General features: G+C 45.7%; 1 protein-coding gene and 1 long non-coding RNA gene across 2 annotated transcripts in view; both read right to left on the bottom strand.

Moving 5' to 3' along the window:
- Positions 1-23,275, bottom strand: part of PPM1E (protein phosphatase, Mg2+/Mn2+ dependent 1E) — a 459,180-nt gene that overhangs the window by 308,294 nt on the left and 127,611 nt on the right. The window lies entirely within an intron of this gene.
- LOC135030086 (uncharacterized) lies at positions 974-11,421 on the bottom strand. Its single transcript, XR_010226144.1, has 3 exons — positions 11,323-11,421; positions 2,771-2,977; positions 974-1,629 (listed from the first exon to the last, which is right to left on the bottom strand). It is a non-coding gene; the product is annotated as an uncharacterized LOC135030086 (long non-coding RNA).

Raw genomic sequence — 23,275 nt, 5'->3', positions numbered from 1 at the left:
CCATCAAATCTACTATTCAGTTTAGGACATTGGTGGTCATTCCAAGTTGTTCGCTCGTTTTTTTTTTTTGCATCGCAGCGATTTTCCGCTAACTGCACATGCGCAATGTTCGCACTGCGACTGCGCCAAGTAAATTTGCTATGCAGTTAGGTATTTTACTCACGGCATTACGAGGTTTTTTCTTCGTTCTGGTGATCGTAATGTGATTGACAAGAAGTGGGTGTTTCTGGGCGGAAACAGGCCGTTTTATGGGAGTGTTTGAAAAAATGCTACCGTTTCTGGGAAAAACGCGGGAGTGGCTGGAGAAACGGAGGAGTGTCTGAGCGAACGCTGGGTGTGTTTGTGACGTCAAACCAGGAACGACAAGCACTGAACTGATCGCACTGGAAGAGTAAGTCTCGAGCTACTCAGAAACTGCACAGAGAAGTCTTTTCGCAATATTGCGAATCATTCGTTCGCAATTTTGATAAGCTAAGATTCACTCCCAGTAGGCGGCGGCTTAGCGTGTGCAAAGCTGCTAAAAGCAAATTGAGAGCGAACAACTCGGAATGAGGGCCATTGTTTCAAATATAAGCTTATTCAGAAAAAGAAAACCTAAAAACATACTGTGAATCGATCAGAGACCCAACATAGAAAAAGCGTAATGAAAATAACTGTTTATTAAAATAAAATATAAATATCTTCACACACATCAGATAGATTTTTAAATACATTATTTGGTTAAACTTTTATATATTTTATAATTATACTTCAAATAAGGCGTATGAGGTGTGCTTGGCATGCAATGGTCAACATTTTAAAATGATTGGAGGTGTTATGTGACCTCACTATAGAAAAGCATTGCAACATGTACAATTAATTTACCGCAGCTAATGAAATAGGACAGGGCTATCCAATTAGTCCCGATACACAGCACTAATTGGGAATTATGCTTCGGGTGTCCGAAGTATAATCTGCGATAAGCAGCCACCAGAGCAGTGATAGCACATGGGATCGGGAGCTTATCCGATGTGTTATCGCACAATCGACAGTCCTTTTTCAGACGATTAAAATGGCCTATAATTGGATAGCGTGATAATGACCAACGGGCTAAAAACTATGGCACCTAATAGGGTACCGGCCTTTGTCTTGATCCATGGCTGATGTAGTAATGCTTGGTGTACTTAATCATTTGCTATCCAAAGCAGTAACAGTAAAAGGTTCCTTACACGACCGTTAAACAAAAGTGCTACAAATACTTGTACCAAGCTAATTTTTTGAGCCACAAACTAAAAAAAATAAAATAGAAAAATGTACATATATTTTATTTCTATTTAATACTAACATTTTATTGTCTCAGAAACCTGCACCAGACTCCCAGTCATGCATGCCAAATAAAAGAGACTGGCGTTTCAAGCTGCAGAATGTCCGAATGAGCTCTGAATTTGGTGTCGTTTTAACACAATCTGAGGAGAGTAGACCAGCTTCCTGGATCCTGCCCACTTCACTAGAGAAGTGGGCGGTCTGGGGGATTGATGTTGTGATGTCAAAATCTTGGCTCCACCCCTACTGCATAATTCTGTCGTGAATCATGGCTCCACTTTCCAGCACCTCCCATAGGGGTACAGTAAGAAGTTAACAAGTATGTCCCTACCAAAAACATCATATAATTTGTTCAGTTAGGGTTACCAAACACATATTTGTGAATTTAAAAAAAAAAAATAGAAACGCAACACCGCAATAAGTACATATGATATTTAAAATATGGTGTATCATAGCAATCATAGATACCACCTGTTCCTATATTTCTGGGACAGTCTGATGTTTAAAGATTGCACAGTATAATTCATGTTTTTTCTACATCTTAGATTTGTTTCTTAAGGTCTATATTTATTCTCTAGCACTTGCTCATGTCTTTTCTCTCATGAATGTCTGTTGTTGCTCAGCGGAACTAATTGTACAAAGACAGCAGTGCCATCTAATATTGTGATGTATATTTTATATTATACACATTGGCCCTCATTCCGAGTTGTTCGCTCGTTGCCGAATTTCGCTATATTGCGATTAGTCGCTTACTGCGCATGCGCAATGTTCGCAGAGCGCATGCGCTTAGTTATTTTACTCAAAAGTTAGGTATTTTACTCACGGCATTACGAGGATTTTTCTTCGTTCTGGTGATCGGAGTGTGATTGACAGGAAGTGGGTGTTTCTGGGCGGAAACTGGCCGTTTTATGGGTGTGTGTGAAAAAACGCTGCAGTTTCTGTAAAAACGCGGGAGTGGCTGGAGAAACGGGGGAGTGTCTGGGCGAACGCTGGGCGTGTTTGTGATGTCAAACCAGGAACGAAACTGACTGAACTGATTGCAGTGGCAGAGTAAGTGTCAAGCTACTCAGAAACTGCTAAGAAATTTCTATTCGCAATTCTGCTATGCTAAGACACACTCCCAGAGGGCGGCGGCTTAGCGTGTGCAATGCTGCTAAAAGCAGCTAGCGAGCGAACAACTCGGAATGAGGGCCATTGATCACAAAATTTCTTTGCAAACAATATTTGCAGTTTTTCCTTCAGGAATAAACACAAAAAGATGCTTGGGGCTACTAACTCGTAAACATATAATGCTGCTCATGGGAGAAGCAGCTGGTCCCGAGATCTACGCCTGCAGCCCTGAGCGTTTGCCCCTGTGACTTGTTGATTGTTACAGCAAAGCAGACGCTTACAGGAAACTGTAGGCACCTGAATTGAAAAGATGGATAATTGGGGATAAGGGTTATACGTGGTATAAACACATGCTCACCTGCTTCACATCCTGTTAGAATCTCTGCCTTAATTAGGTTCCTCTGCAGAGCGGTCACTTCAAGTTGGGTTCCGCTGTATAACATGAGCGGAGTCAAGTTCCGCAGAAGCATGATCGGAACACAAACTTTTACTGTGCCGAGTGTCAAGCACCTTGTTTTTTCTTTATTGCTCTTCTCCCTGATGTCACATCGAGACTTCTAGGTCACTAAGATATACAATAGTGAAGACGAGATCCAAATTCATCCAGTATTTTTTGTCCACTTAAAGGGGTCAGAAACTGTTTTTTATTCATGGATATTTTGTATCACAATGTTTTCTATTGAAGAATAGCCTGTGTACTTAATGGTATTGGTGGTATAAATGCTCTAAGATCAGAGCATCAGAAGTAAAAAAGATTAGAGATGTGATAGAAGTTACAAAAAATGTTTTATCAGTGAAAAAATGATAAAAAATAAACAGTATTCTGTAGGGTTACCCACTGTTTCCAGCATATAGCTTCCGGTTATCAGCAAGAGGAGATAATGAGGAGGCAGAGGTGCTTCAACAGCTACAACTATTTCATTAATCTAAGATGGGCGTGTACAGCACATTCACTCTTATTTGATTGGCTGCTTTACTTGTCCCTTCAGTTGCCAGGTACACTATTTAACTTTAGTGAAGTAAATTTGAACTACCCAACGTTCTGTCTGAAAGTGGACATTTCCTTTAAGCAGGGTCAGTGGCATCACAAGGCGGGTGTGGGCCGCACCTGGGTGTGACACCTAGAGGGGATGACGTCAAAATGCCGTCTCTTCCGCAGTGACAGGAGCCAGGTGCTGCAGTGTGAAAGTCTCCTACAGCACCTGGCTTCTGTCATAGAAGAGGAGCCGACAGCACAAGGAAACTGTCTCCAGGGGCGGCCCAGTACAGCCCAGTATCTCCAGAGATGCTGGGCACACCCCTGGAGTGACGATTTCGGGATCAGCGAGGCCATGCCCCGCTATATATATGAACATGCCCACTTTTGCCGCGAGCGCGCCCCTGACACACCGGGAGATCAAGGGTGCGCACTGGGTGTCACCACATCTGGTGACGCCTCTGAGCAGGTTACATTAGGGATGTACATTGGAAGCCTATGGTACAGCCATCGGATGCTGCTTTCTAATGCCCATCCGATGGCTAGTTACTTCTTGCAGCTGTGGACATCCAGGAGAAGTGTCTGCAACTCAGCTAATGTGTTCATGCTACTGTATATGTGCACAGTATAACCATCCATATCATATATCATTGAATTGGCAAGTAGCCATCACATCAGTGGATTAGATAGCAGAAGCCCGGCAACCATTTGATGCTGGGCTTTTGATGTAGTTTTAATTGTTAAAGGAGTTGGCCTGCCCCATCTATCAGGCGCTCCCAGATAATAGCATCAAATAAGGCAAATCGGCAAGTGTTCCTAGATGAATAGAGTCGCTGTTTGTGGGGTAATGTTATGCACACCAGTGCCAGCAGGAATGTACTGGTGTCTGAATGGTGAGGGATGCAAAACAAATGAACTCACAGACAGACTGGGGAATATGACATTACATACACAGAAGGTGATAGGGTAACAAAATAAACACAAAGTGAACAGAGAAGCCCAAAGGCTAAGAAACTGGGTGTCTCCCTAATATTAGGAATGCTCAGATGGTAAGAAGCAAGATGTAGTGATTTAATACGTAGAGAACCCGAAATGCTGTTGCTAAGGGCAACAGCAAAACCCTAAAGGGTTACCAACGGGTGTGGGAGTAAACTCCTTGGTCAGAGATGGAATAATAGACACAAGGAGAGTCTCCACAATCCTAGTCCTCACTTGCAGTGCACTGGTTCAGCTTACTGCCACTAAACTGACACCTGAACACCTTGCACAGTGAGAAAGGATTTTGGCAGGCAAGTCTGAGAATACAGCCGCAAACTTGCTAGGTTCACAGAGTAGCAAAAGAACCCCAGCAGGTTAAACGACTGACTCCAGTCTTACTGCTAGGTCTGGATTGGCAGAGTGTAATACCAAATCCCAAGGCCTATTTGCAGTAAGCAACAAACAAATACAAAGTTTACACAGTACTAGCTAGCTTTCAGGAACTGACTAACCAACAAAGATTCAGCAGCATCTGCCTAACCTGAGAAGAGGGTTTATATAGCAGGTGCTTTCCACGCCCCACTCAGACCTCACAGACTGTGAGCACAAAAACCAGCACCGGATCCCCTGCCGTGCACAGAGCCTGTAACCACTGCACAGCAAAAGACCCGAACCGGAGTATCAGCTACGCTCAGGTTACTCCGCTAGCACTTGTCTCCCGGTTGCCATGACGACGTGGCAGCACAGAGCAGGAGACCCTAACAGTACCACCCCTCTGACGAGGGGTCAAAGAACCCCTACCACCGGGTTTATCGGGGAACTGCGAGAAGAAAGAGCGTAACAGTCTGGGGGCATGAAGATCACAACTGCGCACCCACGACCGCTCCTCCGGGCCATACCCCTTCCAGTGCACCAAAAATGACAGCCGACCCCGAACTATCTTGGAGTCAAGAATCCTTTCAACAACAAACTCCCTCTGGCCACGTATCAGAAGAGGGGAAGGTCTTCCACTGGAAGAAGGATTACTAATCGCCCGTTTTAAAAGGGAACAATGAAATGTTTTATTGATACCCAAAGAACGGGGTAGATCTAACTGAAATGCCACCGGATTGATAACCCTAGTGATCTTATAAGGACCGATGAACCGGGGGCCTAACTTATGAGATGGCTGTCTCAACTTCAAATTCTTGGTAGACAACCAGACGAAGTCTCCTAATTTGAAGCTGCAAAGTCTTTTCCGCTTATCAAAACCCCTTTTGGTCACTAATGACACAGACACAAGAGCTTTCTTCACTTTCCTCCAAATACCTCTAAGGACCGAAACCACAGAGGAACCACCAGGCGTGGAGTCCAGGGGGTCAAAAGAATTGGCCTTAGGATGATGCCCATACACACAAAGGAAGGGAGAGATCCCTGTAGCAGAGTGAGCCGCGTTGTTATAGGCAAACTCCGCCATGGACAGATGAGCAGCCCAGTCAGTCTGACACTTGGAGACATAACACCAGAGGAACTGCTCCAAGGACTGGTTCACCCTTCCAGTCTGCCCATTAGACTGCGGATGGTAGCCTGACGACAAGCTGACAGAAATCTGGAGATCGGAACAAAATGCCCTCCAGAATTTGGCCACAAACTGGGATCCGCGGTCAGAGACCACATCAAGTGGCAACCCGTGGAGGCGCACAACATGCAGCATAAATAATTCAGACAGGCGTCTGGCCGATGGCAGCCCAACCAATGGAACGAAGTGCGCCATCTTCGAAAACCTGTCAACGACAACCCAGATGGCTGTAATCCCCGAGGATTTGGGCAAGTCCACCACAAAATCCATTGAAATGTGGGTCCATGGCTTAGATGGAATAGAGAGTGGATGTAATGGGCCAACAGGAACCCCTCTAGGAGTCTTATTTCGGGCACAGATGTCACATGCCCGAACCCACTGATCCACATCCCTAGCCACCGAGGGCCACCACACCGCCCTAGATAGCAACTCCCGAGTTCTGGCAATACCCGGGTGACCTGCCGACTTCTTGGCATGGAATTCCAGGAACACTCGCTGTCTTAACCTAGGAGGCACAAACAAAAGACCTACCGGAAGGTCTGGAGGAGCCTGCTCCTGTGCTCTAAGGACTAATGACAAGAGGTCCTGGGTAATGCCCACTTTAATACATGATGGGAACACAATGGGCAATGGCTCCTCGGTGGTCTCCTGGATTGGAGCAAAACTCCACGAGAGCGCATCAGCCTTGATGTTTTTTGACCCAGGGCGATATGTTATCAAAAAATTAAAGCGAGCAAAAAACAAAGCCCATCGTGCCTGTCTGGCATTGAGGCGCTTCGCTGACTCTAAATATGCCAAATTCTTATGATCGGTGAGAATTGAGACCACAAACTTAGCCCCCTCAAGCCAGTGTCTCCACTCCTCGAGTGCATCCTTAATAGCCAACAATTCCCGGTTACCCACGTCATAATTCATCTCGGCAGGCGAAAATTTACGGGAAAAGTAAGCACAGGGATGAAGGCGATTATCAGACACCCCCATCTGAGAGAGCACTGCCCCAATACCCATCTCAGAGGCATCCACCTCCACCACAAAAGGACGCTCTGGATCTGGGTGTCGCAGCACCTTGGCCGAGACAAATGCCCTTTTGAGACGGGCAAAAGCCGCTTTGGCCTCACAAGACCAGTGAGCAACATCCGCCCCTTTCTTAGTGAGTGCCACCAAGGGCGCCACTATAGACGAAAATCCAGCGATAAATCGTCTATAAAAATTCGCAAAGCTCAGAAAACGCTGAAGCGCCTTCAAACTAGTCGGCTGCACCCAATCCAGGACTGCCTGTACCTTGGAACCCTCCATTTGGAAACCTTCTGGGGAGATAATATATCCTAGAAATGCGATTTGCTGAACTTCAAATTCGCACTTCTCCAGCTTCGCCCCAAGCCGGTGGTCTCTGAGTTTCTGGAGGACTAAGCGTACATGCTTCCGATGTTCCTCCAGGGAATGGGAGAAGATTAGGATGTCATCTAAGTATACAACTAAGAATCTATACAAATATTCCCTGAGCACATCGTTCATGAAGTCCTGGAAGACTGCCGGGGCATTACAGAGCCCAAAAGGCATCACCAAATATTCATAATGCCCTGAGTGGGTATTAAAGGCAGTCTTCCATTCATCCCCCTCTCTTATTCGGATTAGATTGTACGCACCGCGTAGGTCAATCTTAGAAAAAATGGTGGCAGTACGAAGCTGGTCAAACAAGACCGAAATGAGAGGCAGTGGGTATGAGTTTTTAATCGTGATACGGTTCAATTCCCTGAAGTCGATGCAGGGTCGCAACGAACCGTCCTTTTTACCCACGAAGAAGAACCCCGACCCAACTGGAGACTGTGAAGGTCTGATAAATCCCTTAGCCAAGTTCTCCTGAATGTACTCTGCCATAGCCTGAGTCTCAGGACGTGAGAGGGAGTACAACCTGCTCTTGGGAAGCTTAGCATTCGGCAACAAATCAATGGCACAGTCATAGGGGCGATGGGGAGGTAGTACCTCCGCAACTCTTTTGGAGAACATGTCCGCAAAATCTGCATAACATCCTGGCAATCCTGGCAAACTTAGCTGCGAAAGCCTGACTGGAAGGCTCAAGCAACTCCTGAAACAATCAGTACCCCAACTAAGAATCTCCCCAGAGACCCAGTCAAATTGAGGATTGTGGGCCATTAACCAGGGTAACCCCAACACCAATGGGGCAAAAGTACAGACAGTCACATAAAAGGACAATTTTTCAGAGTGTGTGGCTCCAATAGACAAAGAAATCTGGCTAGTGCAAGAGGTAATTTTACCCTGGGATAATGGTTCCCCGTTTACCCCACAAATCTCAATTTCCGATGCCAAGGGTACTAAGGGAACAGAGTGTTTCAGGGCGAATTGGCGGTCCATAAAAACACCGTCGGCCCCACTGTCCACAAAGGCCTCAGTCTTGACAGTTTGACCGAGGATCTTCAAGGTCACCGGAATGATAAAAGTCTTCTTGGGAAATTTTGACTTCTGGCCTGACAGGATATTTCCCATCACCCTCAGGCCCTGAAGTTTTTCGGCTTTTCTGGGCATGATACTACCACATGACCTTTATTCCCACAGTACAAACATAACCCCTGCTGTCTCCTCCGCGTCTTCTCACGCGAGGAGAGGCGGGTAGCCCCAATCTGCATAGGCTCCTCGGAAAATTCCTCAGAGTCTGAGGTTCCCTTGGGAAAGAAGGAAACCTCTGTCTCCCTTTCAAGCCTGCGCTCTCTCAGCCGTCTATCCACCCGAATGGATAACTGCATGAGCTGATCCAAGCTATCGGGCAAGGGATATTGTACCAGTTGGTCTTTTAACTGGTTAGAAAGACCTCTTCAGTACTGGTGTCTCAGGGCTGGGTCATTCCACTGGGTATCATGGGCCAACCTCCAAAACTCCGTACAATAAACCTCAACTGGCCTTCGCCCTTGCTTAAGGATCGAAATCTGAGCCTCGGCTGAGGCCGTCTTGTCAGGGTCATCATACAACATGCCCAGTGCCGTAAAAAAAGCATCAACACTTTTAAGCGACGGACAGTCAGGCTGCAACCCATATGCCCAGACCTGTGGGTCTCCTTGTAGCAGGGAAATCACTATGCCCACCCGCTGAATCTCCGACCCAGAAGACTGAGGCCTAAGCTGGAAATATAGCTTGCAGCTCTCCTTGAAAGAAAAGAACTGCGAGCGATCTCCAGAAAAACGATCCGGGAGATTTACTTTCGGCTCCTTAACCCCTGAAGGTACTGCTGCTGCGGGAGCTCCGCCAGCGGCCTGCGAGGTGTGCATTTTAATGGACAAATCATTAAATTGTTGAGTCAGGACCTGCACCTGATCGACCACCTGTTGCAAAGTATTTTGAGGGGTATGCTCCATATTCCCACAAAATTTCAACAGGAGTATTAGGCTGCTGAATATGTTATGCACACCAGTGCCAGCAGGAATGTACTGGTGTCTGAACGGTGAGGGATGCAAAACAAATGAACTCACAGACAGACTGGGGAATATGACATTACATACACAGAAGGTGATAGGGTAACAAAATAAACACAAAGTGAACAGAGAAGCCCAAAGGCTAAGAAACTGGGTGTCTCCCTAATATTAGGAATGCTCAGATGGTAAGAAGCAAGATGTAGTGATTTAATACGTAGAGAACCCGAAATGCTGTTGCTAAGGGCAACAGCAAAACCCTAAAGGGTTACCAACGGGTGTGGCAGTAAACTCCTTGGTCAGAGATCGAATAATAGACACAAGGAGAGTCTCCACAATCCTAGTCCTCACTTGCAGTGCACTGGTTCAGCTTACTGCCACTAAACTGACACCTGAACACCTTGCACAGTGAGAAAGGATTTTGGCAGGCAAGTCTGAGAATACAGCCGCAAACTTGCTAGGTTCACAGAGTAGCAAAAGAACCCCAGCAGGTTAAACGACTGACTCCAGTCTTACTGCTAGGTCTGGATTGGCAGAGTGTAATACCAAATCCCAAGGCCTATTTGCAGTAAGCAACAAACAAATACAAAGTTTACACAGTACTAGCTAGCTTTCAGGAACTGACTAACCAACAAAGATTCAGCAGCATCTGCCTAACCTGAGAAGAGGGTTTATATAGCAGGTGCTGTCCACGCCCCACTCAGACCTCACAGACTGTGAGCACAAAAACCAGCACCGGATCCCCTGCCGTGCACAGAGCCTGTAACCACTGCACAGCAAAAGACCCGAACCGGAGTATCAGCTACGCTCAGGTTACTCCGCTAGCACTTGTCTCCCGGTTGCCATGACGACGTGGCAGCACAGAGCAGGAGACCCTAACAGGTAATTATATGATGCACGCATCATACTGTATACGAAGACATTCTCTTTAGCTAAAAATGCCTACTGCTTCTTTCCTGGCTGACAATGTAAATGATATGATCAGCATGTGGTATGACGTGACACATATCTGGCAAAGTGAAGGTGTTCTGTCTAAGGGCCTAATTCAGACTTGATCGTAGATGTGCAAGAAAATGCACACTGACTATCAATTTTTTTGACATGCGGGGGGACACCCAGCACAGGGCAAGTCCGCCCCACATGCCGGATCCAGACCCCACCTCCGCACGGCAGTGATGCTTTTGCATGTTTAGAGTAATCCTCTGCCTGCGCAGCCTAGCTGCAAAGGCAGACGGATACCTGTCATGTTAAGAATCGCCGCAGCTGGCCCCGCAAATGGTCCAGACAAGCCTGCGTTGTCCATACCGCTCCGCCAAAATTGGAGCATCAACGCCCACAAAATGCGGCGTTGACGCCCCGTTCCCGCACCCCACCAGGTTTTAAACTGTGTTCTGAAGAGAATGCAGTTTAGGACCTTGCACATGGGCAGATGTGCTGACAATTCTTTATAGCGATTTATGCACATCAGCATCAGGGTCTGAATTGGCCCCTAAATTTCATTTTGTAAATATCAGTCATATGTTTATAAGCTTACTATTTTTTTTTACATGAATCTGGCTTGTAAGAACTAAACCAAAATCTCAGGAATCGTTAGGGTTCTTAATATGAAATTGCATAGATAAATCTCTCTTTTTTGAAACACAGAAAATTATCACAAAAGTGCATGTAACTATAAAATATGTTGGGATATTCATTTAGAAATATTTGTAATTCTACTTGATTTTTATCTATATGGAGAGTGCAAACTTCAGATGCAGACTTCATATTCAACTGCTGCCCCTTACTCAAGAGACTGCTCTGGGCTGTGTTCATTAAAGACTTGTCTCCTGTCCTAGTTCCCATTGCAAAGCCAGAGCTCATTTCCTGTAGACACTACACTAGATGCATATAAACCTATATCGCCCACACAATACTAAAGAGCAGACTTACTCTCTGAAATGGAAGAAGTGAAACTTCAAAGGCATCAATCAAATTACCTTATGCTCTTGTAACAGGTGCGTGACGTCCTTAGGTAAAATGTGCTTTGCAGAGGTTATTAATCTACAACTTTAAGGCAGTCTGGTCTGCCAAAAACATTCAACTAAAAGTAAAGAGAGGAAGACATGCAGTATGAGTCACTTACACAAAGTATATAGAAACCTTCTACTTATAGGTTCAAAGATTGTTTCATTTCAAACGAAAAAAGGAATACAGTCCTTGATTCCATTATTCCATGCTTGACAAGTATAAGTTCTATACAGAAACCCCAAACTGACCTTTTTTCTACATTAAGTCATACGGTAAACTAGGGATAGTACTAGACAAGCGGACTGATCGGTGCCCTGGACTTCTACTGAAGAAGGGACAGACCAGTGCCAGGGACAAGTATGCGCAGAGTGTGTGTGTGTGTGTGTGTGTGTGTGTGCGTGCGTGCGTGCGTGTGTGTGTGTGTGATAAACGGTTACCACATTCGGTGTGTGTGCAGGGCCGGTGACAGGGGGTGTCAAAGGGGACACCTGTACTGGGCCCCAAAGATCAGAGGGGCCCCAAGGATACGACACTTAGTGCCTATCAGGGATGTGAACTGTCTTGTCCAAAATAGGGCAGCGAGCTGTAGGTGGTGTGGGCACAGCCTCAGAGTGACAGGAGCCTCCCACACATACTAACTGTGCGGCACAAGTGTGCACCTGCTCTTCCGGGACCAGCTCTGTTGCAGGCAGTTACGGGACATGTCAGGAGCTCCGCTGGCTAGGATTCCCGTGCCCCAGACCGGCCTCTTCTGGTGGGGTGTGAGGGCCCCATGGTGGTACCTGCTGTGCAGTGTTCGGGTCTGGGTAGTGCAACACAGGTGAGTCTCTTCCTAAGGTAAGAGTGGATTGGTGCTTTATGTTACGGTCTTATGCAGAATCTCCAGCTCTGAGCTCCCTCGGGTATCCCATGTGGTTTTACAATGCTCCAAGGGTCTCTAACTCCGCTGTACAAGTTTTCCCGTCAACTTCCGCTCAGCATTCATTCTTCAGTCTTCAAAGTAGCATTCTTCAATGTTCTTCAGTCACGGCTACTCAGCATTCACTCTTCAGTCTTCAAAGCAGTATTCTTCAGTCACGTTTACTCAGCATTCATTCTTCAGTCTTCAAAGCAGCATTCTTCAGTGTTCTTCAGTCAAGTTTACTCAGCATTCACTCTTCAGTCTTCAAAACAGCATTCTTCATTTCTTCAGTCAAGACTACTCAGTATTCGTTCTTCAGTCTTCTAAGCAGCGTTCTTCAGTGTTCTCAGTAACGACTATTCAGCAATCACACTTCAGTTTCCAAGTCCTCTAAATAAATCTTCTTTGGTTCACTTGTCTGTTTTTTCACTGGCCTCTCCTAGAGCCCCAAGGTATACAAGAAGGAACTATATTTGGCCACCTCAATTCCTCCCTGCTGTGGCATCCACTCCCCCAGCAAACGCCCATTTGACAGATTCTCATCATCAGCCTGTTGTGACAGTAAAAGGATAAAAATGTTTTAATGCAAAGAATAATGTGTGTAACATTTGGGGGGAATATTCAATTAACTTCAGTGTGTACAGCACAAGTAAAGCTCTGGGTTTATTGCCCAAAGCTATTCAATTCTTCTGCATTTTTTACCACACATCAACCCATAGATGCCATATTAAGCGCAGGATATGGATTTCCTTGCGCGTTAAGCTCCAGAGGGTGCATTTACAGCTCCCAAGGCTACAAGGTAAAATCCATGTTAAGTGCAACCTCTGGGGCTTAATGTGCGGGATGCGGAACCTGACTTAATTGCTTAGGGCAGAGCAATTAGCTTCAGGTAAACCCTGCGGAATATATCCATTGTCATGCCAATATATCCATTGAATATATCTATTTTCATGCCCCTGTATAGGAATTCATCTGTCAGCAACTTAAACAGCAACTTGCTTTGAACACACTTTCTACCTTTGAAGTGCTGTAACTTAGAGATGCACCACTTTATGTAACAAGTAAACATTTCTTTAATTTAAGTAACAGTCAGCATTCTGGACATGCTGCTGAAGGTTGTGTGGCCCCTCCATCTTGGCCCTCCTTGCAGGCCTTCACAAAGGCTCAGGCATAGGTAATTTCTACCCACATCCTCTCTCTCTGGGCTCCCGTATACTGGTTAAACATACACGCCAGAGCAATTCTGTTTTTTGTTTTTCCTACCAGTGATTTCCTACCAGCTACAATCCATTTTAATGTGTACTTACATGTATTGTATGCTATTCAGTGTAAAAGTAATGTCACAGTAACGTTCAGTGGTGGCTGCAGCGCACACTACACTTTGCATGGGGTAGGGTTTCAGCACATATAAACATTCATGCAAAGTTGTATGTAATATGAGCAACACACCCCGCCTTCGCACAGGACCACTTTTGAATTTAAGGTGATATATACAGTACTGTATATATAGCACATTAGCGTGTATATGATATATTAGTGTACATATGATAGAGCATTGTAGTGTGTTTACACACACACACACTATATACAATACATATACATAAGTGTATATATATATATGACACAGGTAGCACATTAGGGTGTATTATACACATATATACAGAACAATAAGTAGATTGGTAGAAATTACTGGGAGACTTTAGGCTTCCTGGAGAAGTTCGTTCACTTCCTCCATCCTCCCCACTGACAGGTGATGGATCCGTGGGTCCCGACGGTGGGGATGAGTCCCTGCACTTAGATTGGGCAATAGGAGGAAATCCGGATTTACCCCAGCATCCTGATGAATCCATTCAGCAGCGATCCCTCCATATACAGAGATACGCGATGTCCCCGATTTACAGAAAGCTGGACATCTTATCCGACATTGTGCCAAGCAGCTCCAACTATCACTACAGCCAGGTCATCATACAGCAGCCGCTGCAGCAGAGTCTCTGAAGCCTCCTGCTCCTTGCACTGTGTGTATCCGGGGGGGCAGTACGGTGTGTGTGTCTGGTGGGGGAGAGTCCTGTGTTCAGTACTCCGGGATCACTGTGCCCTCAGCTCCCACTCTGGGCCCAGTGTCATTCGGGGAACTTCCCTGGTCAGTGCGGTCTGTGCTCGGAGCAAACAGCGGCCAATAGGAGGAGCGGCTGAAGGAAGGGGTTGGAGCTACATAGGTGGCGGAGCAATGGGTCTAACCTGCCTTGATCTCTACATAGCATAAAATAAAGTCCCTGTTTGTTTAGGCTAATCTGGAGAACCACTTGACGGATTTAATGTTTCATACACCTAAACCTTCCTCAACAAATGCTCTACAGAACTGAGACAACCGCATAAAAATCTGTACAGTTGTTCTCGAGATTAGCCCAAACAAACAGACAGACACCTACCGGGGACTTTATTTTATACTATGTGGAGAAATCTGCTGGCTGCCTGTCCACGGGTATTGGCAGTGATGTGCGATTGACAGCAGCGACTACACCCAGGATGCAGCATTCATCTTCTCTTCTCCTTCTAAACCCTCCCCCAGTGTCCTGTGTAACTAACCAATGGAAGTCTGGGGGTGGGCTTAGAAGGAGAAGTGGAGCCAAATGCTACTTCCAGAATGCATTGGCAGCTGTGAAACGCGCAGCCCTGCCAATCCCTGGGAAAAGGCAACCAGCACATATATCACATACAACATTGCATGTAAGTTTATATGTGCTGACCGCCCCTCATGTAAAGTGTGGTGTGCACTGTAGCCCTACAGCTGCCACTGGTCATATTTACTGAAAACTGAATAAATACGAACACAAGCTGAATGTATTAAGTTTGTTTCCTATAGAAGTACATCTTCGTAATCTCAAGTAATGGTTTTAACAGACGCCTCATATCAATACTCTGATGTTTGAGGACCCTGCTCCTTCCACTACTATCGAACGTTCCACTTGTTTCCATACCTTACTTCACATTAGGACAATGCCCCTATCACATGCATTTCTGATGTCACTAATATAAATGATATCAATGAACAGGCCACAGACTTCCACAAAATTAGCTCACTCAGATCCTGAAATACTCTGGATTGCTGGGAAATTTCTCATAATTTGATTGGCCACAGGTTGTTCAGGCTCATCCACTGCAAAACTGGGGACACACAAATAACAGGAGAATAAGAATAATAACCAGAAGATTCTCTAATTCTAGCACCTTACCAAGTACAAAATTCACCATGGTTGGTTTTTAGTCCTGACAATTTGAAATCCATATAATACAGACAGCAAATCAATAAGAGGAATAAGAGACACAAGTGTTAATGCTTTGCATCTGACGTTACAATTTGTTGAACTATAAATGCAGTGGGAAAACGCCCAACATCACATTATATGGAGATTCTCTGGAATTGTAGTTGCCTTGACAACACGAGGAAACCCTTTATCACCACGGACATTTGCAGCTATTTTTAAACGTAACAGCTGGATTTGCCTGAATCTCACTACTCCCCTCCCCCCCCCCCCCCCCCCTTCCCCCCTGGATTTTTTCTAATACTATTTCCTGTGAAGCTGCCTGAAAATGTTAGCTAAAGCAATGTTTAGAATTACTGAAGACAAGCCTGCGTCAGCCTCAGTTTAAAAAAAGCACACTTTCTGAGAGCTGTCACTGGCATCTTCGAATATATTTAGCAAGAGAGAATCTCAAGAAAGCCTTTCCTGCTTTGTGACGCCACAATTCTACAACACAAATGATACATGTTGTCATTAAATAAAGCATATACCATTAAGTCACAGCAACTACCATTTAGTCAAGATGGCACAACAAAAAAACAGGTATTAAAAAATTCATGTAAACACTAATGTATGTTGTAAAAAAACACACAAAAAAAAAGGATGTTTTTGAAAGTCAAGCGAAAATGCATTTTATTTTCCCCGCAGGATAACACAGCAGCCTGCATTGCTGAATTACTATATATACAATACATTTAATTATTACAGTATGCATGTTCTGTGTTCATTTGAAGATGGTAGTCAATGTAGGTTTGCGATTGGGATCCTTAGATCAAGAGTCTAAAGGTGGGTACACACTGGAAGATATATCTGTAGATCAATTGATCTGCAGATATATCTATGGACGGATCGGGCAGTGTGCTGTGCATACACACTGCCCGATCTGTCGGGGACTGACGTCATGAACTGGGCGGGCGTGTACACACGCCCGCCCAGTTCAGCTGTCAATCACTGCTGGCCGCTGCAACATGTGTACGGGCGGTCGGCCGACCGTCCCGTACACACACAGCGACTCGCCAATATATCGGTAGTGTGACAAGAACACTGGGATAGTGTTTGAGGGCAGGTATATTTGTCCCAGGTTCTTGTCTTACATGTTTTAGAAAATGTTAACTTCTAGGAAAAATGCTTTTTGTTTTGTCTGAACCTTTTCAGTTTGCTGTAAAAGCTGGGAAAAGGCTCTGAGAGAGAGATAAGGCGAGTTCTAGACATTGGGCCCAGTTCGGGTCTTTGGCCTCACAGAGGGCTAATCAGGGTTTCAGCTGTGTAAGAGTGATATAGTGCTTCTAACCTGATTAGTATGGGCAGACTGCCTGGGAAGGCTGCAGGATCTGTGTGTGAGAGACACGCTTTCTGATGCAAGTAAGCTATACAGTATGTACTGAAGAACTCTGTGTTTTGTTTAGTGACAGTTAGGAATATCTTATGTTTAGTTAGTGCCGGAAAGGCAAGGTATTTTTATTTTGGGGTTTGTTTTATTTTCTGTTTCAATAAAACTGGCCGGGGTCAGTTGTACCAGAAACTGGACTTGTGTTGTTCCTCAGCTGCTGCGTGCGGCCATATTCCCCAGGAAAAGGCGCCTTGCACCCCTACAGTGTTACAACTTGGTGGAGAATGCGAGCACACCGTTCTGCGCATAAGTGAAAGCAGCAGCTTTGTGAGGCCTGCAGAAAACGGTGGTTTATGCAGATACAGCCCAGTGTGAAGTTACTGAGACTCACCCCTGAGGGTTTGATATATGTCCTGGGTGAAAGCTGCTACAAAGCCGCCTGAAAAATCTGTCGACATGGAGGATCTGCTTAAAGCCTTGCTGCAAGCTACAGCGGCTCAGCAGGAGGCCAACCGACAGCAGCAGGTGGCAATGGAGGAAAATATAAGACAGCAGCAGGTGGCAATGGAGGAAAATAAGAGACAACAGCAGGCAGTTGTTGATGAACTTTACAGGCAACAGCGTCAGGATAGAGAGGCCTTAGCAGAAGTGGTGCAGAGACTTGCAGCTCGGGTTGGAGATGTGGCCGTCAGTGCTCCAACCAGCTCTAGTTCTATACGGGCCAGTCACTTCCTGCAGAAAATGACAGAGGCTGATGATGTGGAGGCCTATCTGACCACGTTTGAAAGGACTGCCGAGCGTGAGAACTGGCCGAAAGCACAGTGGGCCAGTCTGCTGGCACCTTTCCTGTCAGGTGAGCCCCAAAAAGCTTACTTTGATTTAAGCCCTGCTGAGGCTCGGGACTATGATAAACTAAAGAATGAGATCCTGACCCGCCTGGGAGTCACGCTGTCAGTACGAGCACAACGGGTGCACCGTTGGCTGTACGCCATGGAGAAGCCTCCGCGCTCCCAGATGCACGACCTTATTCAGCTAACAAAAAAATGGCTACAGCCAGAGACATTAACTGGTCCCCAGATGGTGGAAAGAGTCGTCATGGACCGCTACTTGAGATCTTTGCCCATGGTCCTGCGCAAGTGGGTGAGCCATGGAAACCCGGGTACTGCTGACCAATTAGTGGACATGGTAGAGAGGTATTTGGCAGCAGAGGAACTACTGATGACCACCCAGCAACCCATAGATCCTCGACAGTGCCCTTCAGTAAAGACTGGTAAGACTGTTCCGTGGGAAAACGTTGCTGGGCGGTTAAGAGAACGCAAGGCTGGAGAGACTGTAAACACTGGCCCTGGAGACAGGCCAATGGGGCTAGAACGGTCTATGCTGCCCAAACGGGTTGATAATCGTGTGGTTAAATGTTTTAGGTGTGGTATGCCAGGTCATGTTATTGCCAATTGCCCAGTCACGCAAGAACCCATGCAATGTGATGCTGCCTTTGAATGTCGCAGAATGTCTTTCTTTGCTAGGTTAGCCTGTACTGTGGTACCTTCACCTGAGCTGGAAAAACAAATGTGTGATGTGTTCTTAGAGGGTAACCGGGTAGAGGCCTTGCTAGATTCAGGAAGTTTAGTTACCCTCGTGAAAGCTGGGTTAGTGAACCCCTTAAAGGTCCAGCAAATACCTATTGGGGTAACTTGCATACATGGGGATACCCAACATTATGCCACTGCTGAGGTGAATATAGAAACTTGTTGTGGGTCAGCAATGGTTAAAGTGGGACTGGTCCCTACCTTGGTGCATGAGGCCATAATAGGGAGGGATTTTCCTCATTTTTGGAAACTGTGGGAATCACGGTTATCAACAGATGTGAGAAGTAAAAAGCCAGTTGATAATACCGGTGATTTTATGGATGTACGTGGGTCTTCGGAACTTTCTGGCCCTTTGCCTTTTGCTAGTTTGGCTGGGGAAGTGACAGATGGGGAGTCCAGTGAGGACCCTCTTGCCGGGAACAGAGACATAGTAGTTAGAACTGAAAGCGTGCCTGACCTGGAGGTAAAGAAGGATCTGTTTGCGTCTAAACAGTTAAAGGATCCTACCTTAATAAAGGCTAGAGAGAATGTTAAGATTGTTAATGGGGAACCTGTGGTACCAGGTGACAGGGTTACGTATCCCCACATGGCCATCTGTAATGAGCTCTTGTACCACATTGTCAAAAGGGGTGAGGATGTGGTGGAACAGCTGGTAGTTCCCCAGCCTTATCGGAGAACGGTACTAGATTTAGCTCATAGTCACGTTACCGCAGGACATTTAGGGGCAGAAAAAACCACTGAAAGAGTTTTACAAAGGTTCTTTTGGCCAGGGGTTTATAAAGAAGTGTCTGAATATTGTTCTTCCTGTCCTGAATGCCAGTATCATGCCCCTAGACCCCATTTCAGGAGCCCACTAGTTCCCATGCCTATTATAGAGGTCCCGTTTGACAGAATAGTCATGGATCTCGTGGGGCCCTTGTTAAAGTCTGCTCGGGGCCATCAGTATATCCTGGTAATTATGGACTATGCCACTCGATATCCTGAGGCTGTCCCTTTACGCACTATCACAACCAAGGCGATAGCTAGGGAGCTGGTGCAGGTATTTAGTAGAGTGGGAATACCAAAAGAAATTTTGACTGACCAAGGTACTCCATTTATGTCAAGGATCATGAAAGAGTTGTGCAAGTTATTTAAGGTTACTCACCTCAGGACGTCCATCTACCATCCCCAAACTGACGGGTTGGTGGAAAGGTTTAATAAAACATTAAAAAGTATGTTAAAAAAGGTTGTTGAGAGAGATGGGAAAAACTGGGATTGTTTGTTGCCCTACTTGTTAATGGCCATCAGAGAAGTTCCTCAGTCCTCTACGGGGTTTTCTCCATTTGATTTGTTGTATGGTAGACACCCCAGAGGGCTGTTGGATATTGCCAAAGAGACGTGGGAAGGACAGCCCACTCCTTATAGAAGCGTTATTGAGCATGTAACACAAATGCAGGATAGGATTGCAGCCGTGGTACCTGTTGTCAGAGAGCACATGGAACAGGCCCAAAGTGCTCAACAGAGGGTCTATAACCGGAGTGCCAAGATACGGGAATTTGCTCCTGGCGATAGAGTTCTTGTTTTGGTACCCACTGTGGAAAGCAAATTCCTAGCTAAATGGCAGGGTCCATTTGAGATTAGGGAAAAAGTGAATGAGGTTAATTACAAAGTATACCAGCCGGGAAAGAGAAAACCCGAACAGATCTACCATGTTAACTTAATCAAACCCTGGAAAGATAGGTTGTCTCTGTCAGCGGAGCCTTGCCCTTCGGTGTCTTCACCCCGGTTGCTTCCCGCAGTGAAGGTGTCAGAGACATTATCAGCTGATCAGAACAATCAGGTTAAAGAATTTCTCATCCAAAATAGGGAGGTATTTTCAGAGCTGCCTGGCCGAACGACCATAATAAAACATGACATTGTCACAGAACCAGGGGTCAGGGTTCATTTAAAGCCATATAGGATTCCTGAAGCTCAGCGAGAAGCTATTTCTAAGGAAGTTAAAACCATGTTAGAACTGGGAGTCATAGAGGAGTCTAACAGTGAGTGGTCCAGTCCCATAGTGCTCATCCCGAAGCCCGACGGTAGCATACGCTTCTGTAATGACTTCCGTAAGTTAAATGAGGTGTCCAAGTTTGACTATACCCCATGCCCCGTGTGGATGAGCTTGTAGAAAGGCTGGGAACAGCCAGGTTTCTCACCGCATTGGACCTGACCAAAGGTTACTGGCAAATACCTTTATCTGATAGCGCCAAAGAAAAAACAGCCTTTTCGGTTCCGGAGGGGCTGTACCAGTATAAGATGTTACCCTTTGGGTTGCATGGGGCTCCAGCAACCTTTCAACGGGCGATGGATAAAATTTTGAGGCCCCATAGAAAATATGCAGCTGCCTATTTGGATGATGTGGTAATTCACAGTACAGACTGGGGGTCCCATTTGGTTAAAGTACAAGCAGTACTGGACTCAATCAGAGAGGCAGGGTTAACTGCTAACCCAAAGAAGTGCTGCCTCGCAATGGAGGAGGTCAAATACTTGGGCTTCACCATAGGCAGAGGTCTGATTAGGCCCCAATTGAATAAAGTTGATGCTATTCAAAACTGGCCTCGTCCAGTGAATAAAAAACAGGTAAGGGCTTTTTTGGGAATTACTGGGTACTATAGACGGTTTATTCCTAATTTTGCGACCACAGCGGTGCCGTTGTCAGACCTTACCAAAGGGAAGCAGTCAAATGTGGTGAAATGGAACCCTGATGCAGAAAAGGCGTTCCAAGCGTTAAAAGTGGCTTTGTGTTCACAACCGGTGTTGATAACACCAGATTTTTCAAAAGAATTTGTGGTACAGACAGATGCCTCAGAGGTAGGGATAGGTGCTGTGCTGTCCCAAACCAGAGATGGGGACGAACACCCTATCATTTATTTGAGTAGGAAACTCAATGAGCATGAAAAAAGGTATGCCATTGTGGAAAAGGAGGCTTTGGCCATTAAGTGGGCACTAGATACCTTGAGATATTACCTCTTGGGTAGACAATTCAGACTAGTGACAGACCATGCCCCTTTAAAATGGATGTATGTAAATAGAGGCAAGAATGCTCGTGTAACTAGATGGTTTCTAGCGTTGCAGGACTTTAAGTTTACTGTCGAACATAGACCGGGAACACAATTGGCCAACGCAGATGCATTGTCTCGCATCTTCTGTTTGGGGGCTACAAGTGTTCCGGCCCCTAGGTCGAAACAGGGGAGGGGGATATGTGACAAGAACACTGGGATAGTGTTTGAGGGCAGGTATATTTGTCCCAGGTTCTTGTCTTACATGTTTTAGAAAATGTTAACTTCTAGGAAAAATGCTTTTTGTTTTGTCTGAACCTTTTCAGTTTGCTGTAAAAGCTGGGAAAAGGCTCTGAGAGAGAGATAAGGCGAGTTCTAGACATTGGGCCCAGTTCGGGTCTTTGGCCTCACAGAGGGCTAATCAGGGTTTCAGCTGTGTAAGAGTGATATAGTGCTTCTAACCTGATTAGTATGGGCAGACTGCCTGGGAAGGCTGCAGGATCTGTGTGTGAGAGACACGCTTTCTGATGCAAGTAAGCTATACAGTATGTACTGAAGAACTCTGTGTTTTGTTTAGTGACAGTTAGGAATATCTTATGTTTAGTTAGTGCCGGACAGGCAAGGTATTTTTATTTTGGGGTTTGTTTTATTTTCTGTTTCAATAAAACTGGCCGGGGTCAGTTGTACCAGAAACTGGACTTGTGTTGTTCCTCAGCTGCTGCGTGCGGCCATATTCCCCAGGAAAAGGCGCCTTGCACCCCTACAGTGTTACAGGTAGATATATTGGCCGTCGGCTGTGCTGCGGGGCCGACGCAATACGTCTGTGAACGACGGAGTTCACAGACGTATCGGCCGTACACACTGGCCGATGGTCCCGCGATATATCGTCCGTTCAAGAGAACGGCCGATATATCGGCCAGTGTATACGGGCCTTAAGGGTTATATTTACTAAACGTTTTTTAATTGATTTTGATCGATTTAAAATCAATTAAAACTGACCTTTAGTAAATATACCGCTAGGTGTTGGCTAGGATGACAAGTAAACACGTCTATAAAGTGGTAAAACATTTTACAGAGAGACTGTATCAGGTTCATATATGTTTTTACATATGGAACAATAATTTTTCTTTATATTGTAGAATTCACTAAATGATGACAAAAGCAAATTATTTCAGTTAGTATGTTTTCCGTAGTTGATTTAAAATATTTTAGTTAGCAAAGCTCAAGCCAGTAACCCCCCAAATGTATTAGGCAGTTATTTGAATTTCAGTGTGCATTATTTGGTTCCCAAATTCTTTCAGGTTGAAGTTTCTTAGGATAATGGCAGAAACGGAGCAGATTATAAATAATCTGAACTCACTGTGAAATAGAGAGACCAATCCCGGGATTGGCGGGTTCCCAGGATTTGAATCCCGGGATTGTTTTTTCTGCCTCAGACGCTGCCCCACCCTGGGCCGGCTGTGCTGCTATGTGAGACGTCACAGGTTACGCTGCGCAGCCTCACGCCCACTGAGAGCCATGCCCACCCGCTTAAGCAGAGTTCTGCTTGCTGAGTGAGATTCGCGTCCGCGTGGCGTAGTGATAATGAGTGACACCGTCACTGTGTCACACTGTCTCAGCGGGGCTCGCTACCTGCGGCCAGGGTGTGACTTCCACTGCTCTGTGAGAGACTTGGGAGTTACTAGTTTGTAGCCTGGGTACCTGCTGAACTACTGCACAAGTGAGTGCCTGTGCTGCCCTGCCTGCACTCAGCGCTGAGTGACAAAACTGTGCTGTGCTGACT

Source organism: Pseudophryne corroboree, chromosome 2, assembly GCF_028390025.1.
Source record: "Pseudophryne corroboree isolate aPseCor3 chromosome 2, aPseCor3.hap2, whole genome shotgun sequence".
NCBI lineage: Eukaryota > Metazoa > Chordata > Amphibia > Anura > Myobatrachidae > Pseudophryne > Pseudophryne corroboree.
The sequence above is the reverse complement of the archived record's forward strand: the minus strand, read 5'-3'. Positions and strand labels throughout refer to the sequence as shown.